The sequence below is a fragment of the Lissotriton helveticus genome, chromosome 12 (genome assembly GCF_964261635.1).
Source record: "Lissotriton helveticus chromosome 12, aLisHel1.1, whole genome shotgun sequence".
Taxonomy (NCBI): Eukaryota; Metazoa; Chordata; class Amphibia; order Caudata; family Salamandridae; genus Lissotriton; species Lissotriton helveticus.
In genome coordinates this window covers 127991422-128003149 of record NC_136073.1, presented here as the reverse complement: position 1 = coordinate 128003149, position 11728 = coordinate 127991422, and the positions used below count along the sequence as shown (strand labels likewise).

Here is an 11728-nt window from a genome sequence, read left to right as displayed (position 1 = left end):
TTTAGGGAGGGTTCTAGAGACAAAGCCCTGGTACGGGAGGCAACTAGTAGATTGCACAAGACCACACCTAAGCTATAAGATGGATACTGCTTCATTAGCCCTGGTTCAGTGGTCCAAAGAAAGAGGTCCTAGTCCTAGGCCCTGCTTCTAATTGAGATCCTTCTCCTGGGTCCTGATGACTCTTCCTTCCAATTTTATCCATTGAATTTGGATTGGCTTCATCCCACTCCATCAAAAAAAAACTCAATCTCTGAGTCTTGTTCTAACCGTAGGATTTACAAAAGCGCCAGTTCATTGCTAGTGACTCTATTTCATTGCCGAATTTGTGTTTACTCTTTTGGGAATTTTCGACTCCGGTTCCTCTTTAAACCTGCATACTACTAAAGCAAAATATTTCTTTTTTTTACTGTTGGATGAGGTTGGTTTTACAAAAGCGACTGTTCATTGCTGGTGACTCAGGTAAGGGACATTTTCGGTGATAACAAAGATGTCATAAATGTTACACTATAGTATGTATAAAAAATACTTGTAAGCGCGATTTAAAATTTCTTGGTGTACGCCGCTGCTCGTCGCTCACAGACATGTGCTGCAGTACCTCCTGCTTACTCTGCTTATTAATCTACTAGGTCTGTACTTTTCACTGTAAATAGCTAGTATTTTTCTTGTCTCTCTCACTACCTTATAATTGTTGCTCCGTACAAATATTGTCACTCAGCGCCACCACATTATCACTCGGCGCTACCCCAGCATCACTAAGCACCACCACATTTTCACTCAGCACCACCACATTATCACTCAGCACCACCACATTATCACTCAGCACCACCACAGCACCACCCCAGCACCACTCAGCACCACCACAGCATCACTCAGCACCACCAAGCATCACTCAGCACCACCACAGCACCACTCAGCACCACCACAGCATCACTCAGCACCACTTAGCACCACCACAGCATCACTCAGGGGCCCACAACATCACTATGCGCTACCACAGCATCACTGAACGCCACTTCATCTTTCGTCGCCACCACAACATCACTCTGCGCCATCACAGCATCAATCTGTGCAACCATTCAACAACAACTGGTTCAAATATATTCTCTCAATGTTTCAAGCTTTATTACAAATGTCACAGAAAGATGTTAAAATTTCACTTCTGTTCTTGGATTTTCGTCACAATAAAATACACTGAACACAATCTTCACAAACGTTATTTACAAAAGTTTAAGCTATTGCTATTATAAATTACAATAACTTTTATTTAAGTATTAATTATTTAAAACAATTAAAAGCCATTGTTATTTGTAATAGCAATACATCTAAGTCACGTAAATACAACACATATTGCATTACAAATGCTATAGATGTCACATTTGCGAAAGTTGAAACTATTGGCATTGTAAATTACAAAGCTATTAATTTAGCTATTTTCAAAACCAACACAGAAATAAAAAAAATTGCCATTTACAATACCAATAGCTCAAAATTCAAAATTTGCAAACATTCGTGACAAGAATTTTCAATTCTATTAAGGACTAGGAGGCGAGGATTATGCTAGTCTCATTTCTTTATTTAGAAATGCCCAGCAGCCATGTAAAAAACCACATTACCCAGAAACACTTGGGTGATAACCATAGAGTCTGCACTATAAATAGGTATGTAGACAATCCCACTTCCTCTTTCTTTGGTGAGGAGTAAATCCAGGAAACAGCAAACAGTGCAATAAAGTCAATGCAAAGGCAAACCCCAGTCCAGGGAAAATGAAGGAAAGTTCCAAAACAGCAACAGCTGACGGCAGAAACCAGGAAGAATCTTCAAAGAAGAAAACAGGAGCATCCACGTCGCACTGTAGGCACGTCATTTGGGATCTGATCCTGAAAAGAGACACAAAGCCGTAACACACGTCCAGTATATATAGAAACATGTAGAGAAAGGGTGGGAAAGAAAACAAGGCAATAGAAACTGTCATAACAGAATAATGCATAACCATAGGTCAGTAAGATACAATGCATAAACAACGGGTGGGATAATCCTCGCCTCCTAGTCCTTAATAGAATTGAAAATTCTTGTCACGAATGTTTGCAAATTTTGAATTCTATTTCAGGACAGGAGGCTCCGATTATGCTTGTTTAAAGCTCATCCAACACCACAGAAGCAACAGTAGCAATAGGCTTAAAGTAAAAAGTCTTAAAAACAGAATCTGATGACCAATCAGCAGCTTTCATAATGTCCCACAAAGTGACTCCCAATGAAAAAGCTTTAGAGGCCATGGCCCCACGAGCAGAATGAGCACCAAACACAGAAACATCAATGCCCGCTTCCCCCATAAGCCACCGTACCCAGCGAGCCAATGTGGCAGGAGTAACGGGGCGGAAGGGCTGTTGCAATGCAATCAACAACTGACCCTGCATGTCAGAGCGTAGAAGCGAAGTACTCACCTCATAATCCTTAAGGCATTGAACAACACAAAGATTGGGACGAGCAGGAAAAGAAGGGTAAGAAATAACATCAGTATTAGTTTTAGTGCACCTGGAAAGGCGAAATGTAACCCCTTCAGGTGTGAAACTGCGTCCAGCAAGATCCAACGCGCGAACGTCTGAAATCCGTTTGCAGGAAAGCAAACACAGCAACATAGTAAGCTTGGCCGAAAGTTGCTTTCGCGATAACAAAGAATTGATCGGCCAAGCTTCCAAAAAACATAAGACAACCGAAACGTCCCATAAAGAAACATATTTGGAACGTGGAGGAGTAGCCATTCGAATACCTTTAAGGACCTTAGACACAAGAGGATGTTCCCCCACAGGTTTCCCATCTACAGGAAGATGGCCCGCCGAAATCGCGGAACGGAAGTTGTTGACTGTACGGTACGCCAAACCAGAAGAAGAAGACAGAGAAGCCAAAAAATTGACAATCAAAGAGACATCAGCTGATGTCGGATCAACTTGCCGTTGAGCACACCAATCATTCCAACGTTTCCATGAACCTCTGTAACGTTTGTGAGTACCCGGGGCCCAGGCGTTGCTGAGGAATCTGGAAGCGTCCGCAGAAAGGCCTGACACCGCCCAACGTTCCCCGAAATCCGCCATGCCAGGAGAAGGAGAGAGCCTGACTGAACCAGGGGATGCGGATTCTGAAGCGGATCTAACAGGAGATTCTGCTTCCCAGGAAGAAGAAATGGCAATGCGCATGCCATTTCCAGGAGAACAGGGAACCACGGCTGAGCCCTCCACAGAGGAACAATCAGAATTAATTCCGCCTGAAAGCGTGTCGCATAGGCCAGAACCCTGGGGATCATCATGAACGGGGGAAACGCATAACATAGGGAGGACGGCCACGGTTGAAGGAAAGCATCTGTTGCCAGAGCCTTCGGATCCGGTCTCCAACTGAAGAACCGGGGAAGTTGGGTGTTGAGATGGGATGCAAAGAGATCGATCAGACAAGGGCCCCAAGCCCGGAGGAGCTGGCGGAACACACGGGGATGGAGTCTCCAGTCGCTGAAGTCCTTCAGATACCTGGAGTTCCAATCCACCACGAGATTGCGACAACCAGGAAGGTATTCCGCAATAACTGTGATCTTGTTGTGAAGACAATAGTGCCAGAACTCCTTGGCAATCTCCGCCAGCAATCTCGACGAGTCCCCCCCAGCTTGTTGATGTATCGGACTGCTGATACATTGTCCATCCGAAGAAGTATGCAGCAGCGGGACTGAAGAGGAGACAGACACTTGATCGCGAACGATCCCGCCAGTAACTCCAGACAATTTATGTGGAGTGAAAGTTCCTGCGGAGACCATCGTCCTCCTGTCGAGATCGGGCCGCAGCGGGCCCCCCAGCCCCAACGACTGGCATCTGACTCGATCACAATCTCCGGAGAGGAGCCGAAAAGAGCCCTGCCATTCCAGGCCTCCATGTGATCCAGCCACCACTTCATTTCCGACTTCGCTTCCTCCGAGAGAGGAATGTGGTCGGAATAACGAAGTCCCCGCCGAAGATGCTGAATCTTCAGCCGCTGCAAAGCACGGTAGTGCAGAGGAGCAGGAAATATCGCTTGCAGTGAAGACGCCAAAAGACCGACAACTCGAGCTAACGACCTCAATGATACTGTCGGGCTCGAGATAACGGAATTCAATTCCCGTTTGATGTATCGAACCTTTTTACGAGGCAACAGAAGTTGACAAGTGAGGGAGTTGATCTGGAACCCCAAGAAATCTATCACTTGAGTAGGAAGTAGTACAGATTTGGGAACATTCACTAAAAACCCGAGAGACTGAAGAAGATCGACAGTCCACTCCAGATGCATCATCAGCTTGAGAGGACAATCCGCCAGAAGGAGGATGTCATCCAAATAGATGATCAAACGAACCCCGCGACTGCGGAGGGACTCCACAACCGGACGTAACAGCTTCGTGAAGCACCATGGTGCTGACGAGAGGCCGAAGGGAAGAACCTGATATTGATACCAAGTCCCCAGCCACTGAAACTGCAGAAAGCGGCAATGGGGAGGAAAATGGGAACAGAGAGGTAAGCATCTTTGAGGTCCAGTCGGACCATCCAATCCCGTTCCCGCAGGAGATCCCTCAACAGATGGATTCCCTCCATCTTGAAGTGACGGTAAACTATTCCCGCATTGAACTCCTTCAGATTGAGAACTAACCTCGATCCCCCTCCCTTCTTCTCCATCAGGAAGACTGAGCTGGCAAAACCCTGAGGGTGGCGCACGGTCGGCACAATCGCCCCCTTCAACTCCAGAGACCTGAGTTCCTCTGTGATGAACTCTTGACTTTGTTTTGAGAAATAGAGGGGAAAAGGAGGATGGGACTGACGGATTGGCTGATAAAACTCGAGTTTGAAGCCCTGAACCGTCTCCAGCACCCATGCTTCGCTGGAGATTGATCGCCAATTGTCTAGAAAAAGGCGAATCCTGCCCCCCAGAACAACACTGCATGCAGGAAGAATTCTCACCTGAAGTGGCGGAATCGTGATATCCGCCGGAGGAGCCACCGGAACGTCCTTTTTTATACTGGCCACGGCCTTTCCTTGATGGATAGAAATTTGAACGCTGGGTGTAGCCCGAATCTTGTTAGCCTCCTCGTTGGGACTGATACCCTCTTTGGGAGGGTTGCTGATGACCACGGCCGGAAGAACGTCCCCTACTTCTGCCGGCCCTGTTGAAAACCGGACGAAAAGTCCGGCGAAGAGATGCTTGGGCTTTATCCAGGCCACTGAAAGTATTGACGAAATTGGTCAATTCTTTTAAGAAGGGTTGCCCGAAAAGCAGACCCTGGGCAGCAGGGCCCGACTCAGATGTCGCCAGTTCTGCCAGCTTAGGGTCTAGCTTGAGCAGGATGGAACGGCGCCTCTCGCTAGAGAGCGCGCAGTTGGCATTGCCCAACTGGCAAATGGGGCGCTGAGCCCATTCAATGAGTTCATCAGGGTCAACCATCCTGTTGGTACTCTTTGCCAAAAAGCCAAGATCTAACATCTTGGTGAGTGGCCCCAAGAGATCTAAAACCTTGTCTTGGCAGGCACGCCAGGACCTGTCGAGACCTTTCTTTGGATCCTTCGCAAATTTGCGTAAATAAGTAATCATGGTGGGATCCACCTCAGGAGTCTCAGCCAGGTGGTCTGCCAGGTCGGGCCGGGGGCATTCAGAACGGAGGCGGGCACGTACCTCCTTCTCGAATGGCTGACGTATGTGTTGTTGAACGTATTCCGTCACCGCCGGGGACGGTAGCCATGCAGTGGACTGGGGATGGACAATGTCCGCAGGCTCGAAAGTGAGAACAGGAGGGTGTGAAGGTGCATCAACAAAATGCTCCTTACATTTTTTCTTCTTTGGAGGGGGAGGAGCGGGATCAGAAGACGAAGAGGAATGCTGATCATCACTCTCGTCATCCTCCACAATAGTAGCAGGCTTGGCAGAAGACAAAGACTGCGCCAACTTTCTGAAGTCCGAAGCATGCGGATTACTTGGAGAAGAAGAAGAGGACTTTTTAGCCACAGGGACCCAACCCTGCTGTTGGGCATATTTTGTCAAGTGCCGCTTCAGAGGCGTAATAGCACGCACTAGGGCTTTGTTCATGGAGTGTTGGACTCCTCTATCCAATGCCTCCACAAGATCCTGTTCCATTGATTCAGGAGCCTCTTCATCAAACTCGCCGTCCTCCTCGTAATAATAGTCACTCATAATGCACGAGGATCGTGAAAATATGCCCACAAATAGAGGAAGGACAATAATAAATAATGCCAAAGGCAAAAATCACAGGGGAGTGAAAAAACCCTCACAGCAAGTCAAAACAGCAGAATAAACCACTGGCAATAACAGTAAAGAGTGGAGGGAGGACTCGCTGCCGCACAAAAAACGTCACTCTAGGCAAAGCCTATTCAAATTGTTACAGCCGGAGACTTTTGCCAGACTCCGGCGTCAAAGGGGTCAATTCTGAAGGCTGTGGGCGTTAACGTCGCGAAGGACGTCCTTCAGGGAAGCTCCGGTGAAAGGAAAACACAGAGCGCCGGAAATACCAGAACGCGGATGCGCGATAACCGGCTGCCTTCAGGAAGCAGGACAGCTCGCGCGAGGCCGCCGGGACCCCCAATTCCACTCCACAAAGCTCGAAAGAGCACAGGCACAAAGCGCCCGGCCCCTGGAAGGAGAACCCTCGCTCCCAGCCGCGTTACGCCGATAATGAAAAACGGAGCATTCGAAAACCAACGCGGCGAAAAGCGCAAGCAGAGCGCACTATAAGGCACAAACAATGCAGCAATACAAGCACATTACAGAGCAAGTAAAACAATAGTAAGGTAAGAGAGCACTTAACTGGCTGCGGAGCAGCAAAGAAAGAGGAAGTGGGATTGTCTACATACCTATTTATAGTGCAGACTCTATGGTTATCACCCAAGTGTTTCTGGGTAATGTGGTTTTTTACATGGCTGCTGGGCATTTCTAAATAAAGAAATGAGACTAGCATAATCGGAGCCTCCTGTCCTGAAATAGAATTTCCTAATGCGAGACCTATTGCATTGCAAATGCTTGTGTTTTTAAGCTGTTGGCTTTTTCTGCTGGGGCGGGGGATAGGGGGTGTGGGGGCAGCCCAATTGCAGCGTATAATTGATTGCTCTATCCATAAACTGAGCTCAGGGTGGCGCCCGGTTGCACGAAAGCGCTGCTGCTAGTGCGGTGCCTCCTTTCGAGCCTATGCAAACTCGGACTTCCTACACATGAACAGAGAGGAAGTGTGGGAGGAGCCGGAGCGACAGCTTAAGGAACGAATCACTGGCTATATTTTGTATTGTGTCACTTTGCTGAGCCAGTCCTAAAAAGTCCCCTCTTCCCTCCAACGCCGAATAAGTACCACCATAATTTGAATATGTTAAAAGCAGCTGACGATGTAAGGTTGATGGCCAAGCAATCAGATGCATTTTCTTTTTTGTTCTAAAAGGATAAATAAACGATGCATCCTATCCTTTCTTCAGGAGATAACGACGTTGTAGAAATAGCACAACTCGCAGTGACATTTGACTGAAAGAACAGGCGTTGAGGAAGGCGTGCTGCTCTCCGTAGTTCTCTTGCTACTGTAAGGCAGAAGGGGAGGAGAAAGGCACGACGAAAGTACAATGGTGAACGAGGAGGCGGTCTACATACCTATCTGTGGCACAGAAAGAATGCAGAGACACATGGCAATATTTCATGGGAAATCTATCATACACATTCAGTTTCACTGTAGGTTCGTATACAATAGTGAGCGATACATGCTTCATGGCCGGTTAGCTCAGTTGGTTAGAGCGTGGTGCTAATAACGCCAAGGTCGCGGGTTCGATCCCCGTACTGGCCATCTGTATTTTTTTTTTACATTTGAATTAATCTCTTTTTTCCCCCCAATTTAATGAAGTACTTCTAAATCCAAGCACTCAGTTACAGATAATCCAATACACGTTCCCTTTTGATTAGTGTTTCTTTTGCGTCTGCTGACGTGGGCAGCAGCAGGCGTGCCAGTGGAACAGAAGAAATACAAGGAAGTGGATCGCAAAGATGGAGGAACTCAGCCGGGCTGCCTCGCGTGAGACCTGGGAGACGAAGGGAGTCGGTTATTGGATGAATGGGAAAAGGGACATTACTCAAGTGAACAGCTGGGGGGGGGATAGAGAGACTGCAATTAGAAGAAGCATTTGCAAGAGTTCAGTTTGCCCCATTGGCATGGTAAATGACATGCAGCCTGATTCATGTACATGCCGTTTTGCGTGTCCCTAATAGCGAATCATAGCGATTCGCTATTGAGGACACGCAAAACGGCATTCATGTAGGAATTGCTACTTAAATAGCGATTCCTACATGTTCTTTATTTGCGAGTAGCAATTTGCTACTCGCAAATACTCCCCATTCATTCCTATGGGCCAAGAGGCCCATAGGAATGAACGGGGATTTGCGAGTAGCAAATTGCTACTCGCAACTAAGATAGCGATTTTAAGGGTGCCAGGGGTGTCCAAAGGACGCCCTGTAGCACCCCTAAAATGCACTTTTGGACAGGTGTTGCGCACACACATGTCCAAAGGACGTGTGTGTGCTACATGCAACTTTGAAAAATGCTTTTAAAAGCATTTTTCTGAGTTTTTGCTATTTACCGACAGGTCTGACCTGTCGGTAAATAGCGGCCCCAAAAGTCCAAAATCGCTATTTTGTTTTGTGTCATGAATAGCATTTGAGGAATCTCTATTAGAGATTCCTTAAATGCCATTCCACGCAAATATGCGAATTCTTACATAGCGATTTTTGCATTTGGTATCATGAATACCAAATGCAAAAATTGCACTCGCAAAGGGCCAGATTCTGAGAATCTGGCCCTTTGCGAGTGCAATTTACCTACATGAATCAGGCTGTAAGCCTTTTGTTTATGTGTTTTGAAAACCTGCAAGTGGTGACTTATTACATTGCAAATGCTTGTTCTTTCTTAAGTTTTTTTCCATGCTCACCTTTTCTGACCTCCACTATCCTTTTCAATCGAAATTAACAGACTAACATGTTCACTTCTCAAATTCCATAATAAACTATACTAATATACTACCCAAATAACTGAATAACATATCACCTACTCAAATTACTTCATATTTTTTACTATACTAATTTTCAACAGTAATTCTTTATGGGTTCCGGAGTGGCGTGCTACTCGCCTGAAAAGCGCTTTAACACCCATCAGGGGTAACAAGTGCTATATGAATGTTCAAGTTCAAGTTCAGAAATTTGTATAGCGCACTACTCACCCAGAGGGTCTCAAGGCGCTTGAGGGAGGTGCTTTACTTATCGAATAACCAAGTTTTTAGTTGCTTTCTGAAGGAGAGGTGGTTCTGTGTAAGGCTGAGGTGGGTGGGGAGAGAATTCCAGGTCTTGGCCGCTAATGCAAATCTTTCTTCCCCTTTTATCCCTCCGCTATCCTTCTCACTTCAAGTAACTGACTAATACCCACCACTGAAATTACCTCATATTTCACCATATTAATTCACCACTAATCCTTTCTAGGCTTCCTGAATAGCGTCCGTCAGCAAGCGATAAATAAATACAAACCTTTGTCCTCCTCTATCCTTCTGCTATCATTCCAAATCCAAATAACTGACTAACCTATCCACCACTTAAAATGTACATGCATGTTTCACTATACTAATTCAACACTAATCCTCAATGGGTCCCGGAGTAGCGTGCTACCCGCCGAAAAAGCGCTTCGACGCCTCGTCAGGGGTAGTAAGCGCTATATAAATGTATTACAATACAATACAATACAATGATTTCTGTTTCTTTTAGCATGCGTTCCAGTCTATAGCCTATGACCCTTTTCCCTAGCTATGGGATTTTTGGGTATTTTATCTGCAGACAGAAAAGACACATTAAGAACTAATTAATGTTTTAGTGGGAAGTAGTTCAGCTCATCGGGGGTGACGTTACAATGCATGCTATTACATTGCATGCCGTTGCAATGCAAACTTTTACTCCGACTTTCTTTCGGGGGCGGCGCTGAAAGTTGGAATAGATTAATTTTCTGGATTAAGTAGGGAAGGTGTTGGAGTTAAATCCAACACCTTCTACCCACTGCTGCACACCTTTTGCGTTGCAACAACATGCGATGAAAAGGCATGCCTTCTAACAGTTTCATTGTAAAGGCTGTCTCCCACTCAGTGGCAGCCCCCGCTTAAGCTGCACTTCAGCCTAAGTGAGTATAGTGACAGGGGAGTTACTAACCTTTGAAGAGTCCAAGTGAGCACGCTGCGAGTTGAAGATGAAAGTTATGCACTCTCCACGAGCATTGTTACAGAGGTTGCAGATAATGGGGCTATTTATTCATAATGAATACATGAATTAATAAATCCTGTGGGGCAGCAGGCGAAAGAATTGTCTATTACAGGAATGTTCCTTGCTCTGACTATGTGCTGCTAAGACTCCTCACTGTTTCATGCTGGAGGCATTTCTCCTTCTCCTGGGAAGTCCCCCTTGGGTGGGTAGGTGAGCCGTCATCAGGAGCTGTAGCCTTTTTATGGGTCAAATACTCTACGCTGCTGTGTATGGAAGGGCAGCGCGCCATTTTAAGAAATGAGAAACACTGAAATTGGACATAACCGCAATGGTGACTCCCGCAGCCTCACCTGCTTTTCTTTCTTAAGGCAGCAGACACTGCTCTGTTCAGCGGCATAGCTGCCTGACTGACACCCATCCCCACTCTCCACCTGGTGGCTGTGGCAGTGCATTCATTTGAGGTATCTCGGTTTCCAAGGAGACAAATATTTGAGCCTCCGTGAACGCGAGCCACTAGTGATGTTCAGCGCGTCTCTGATCAGAGTGGTATAATAGGCAAAGTATCTTAAACCACGTAGGTTCATTTGTGTGGAGGTGATTAAAGCCCCTTCACGCCCGGCGTGGCTTGGACGGTGTTAGAACCGGCTATTTCTGGTAGGCTAAGGCTGATGCCAAAGCCAGGCAGAAACCAACATTCTAGTCAGGGCAAGGAAGTCACACGCCAAGATAACCCCTGCTCACCCTCTAGGTAGCTTGGCACGAGCAGTCTAGGCTAATCTCGGAGGCGATGTGTAAAGCATTTGCGCCAGCGCGCAACAGCAACAACATATTAGGTACACCACAAAAGAGACTCCACACAAGGTTATATTAAAATAACTTTTGTATTGTCAAAACATATCAGATAGAAATCACACATGTACATTGTGCCAACTGGCACGGCAATATTCACAAGGGATTATTTACAAGACAGGGCCACATGGGCCACTGTCAGAATCAACACTTTGCAGATACAGAAATACTTGTCAGAAATTAGAATAAAAGTATATAAACTTCACTGTAACACGAAGTAACAGTTATAGATCACATCCAGTAACTACTGGGAACAGGTAAGTACCACCTACGCAACCCTAAACCCTTAGGCGACTGTCACGCAGGGGACCAGGACCTCACTAGGACCAACTGTACTAAAAAGAGCAACCCCCTAAGTATCACTCAGCATTTAGGGGTCTAAGCAAGAACACATTACCCATGATGTATAAAACACATTCAGAGGAGTAGTAAAGAAAAACACATAATGCATAAACCTACACATTCAGTGGTGTTAAGAATAAAGCACATGATGCAATACAAATACATTCAGAGGTACCAGAATACTACAGTAGCGCAAAAGTCACATGATGTCTAAAACATTCAGAGGTGCAGGAATAACACATGATGCAAGAGAATACAT

The 11728-nt window shown here is 46.1% G+C and overlaps 1 non-coding gene across 1 annotated transcript; it reads left to right on the top strand.

Moving 5' to 3' along the window:
- Positions 1–7760: 7760 nt before the first annotated feature.
- Positions 7761–7834, top strand: TRNAI-AAU (transfer RNA isoleucine (anticodon AAU)). Its single transcript has one exon. It is a non-coding gene; the product is annotated as a tRNA-Ile (tRNA).
- The last annotated feature ends 3894 nt before the right edge of the window (positions 7835–11728 follow it).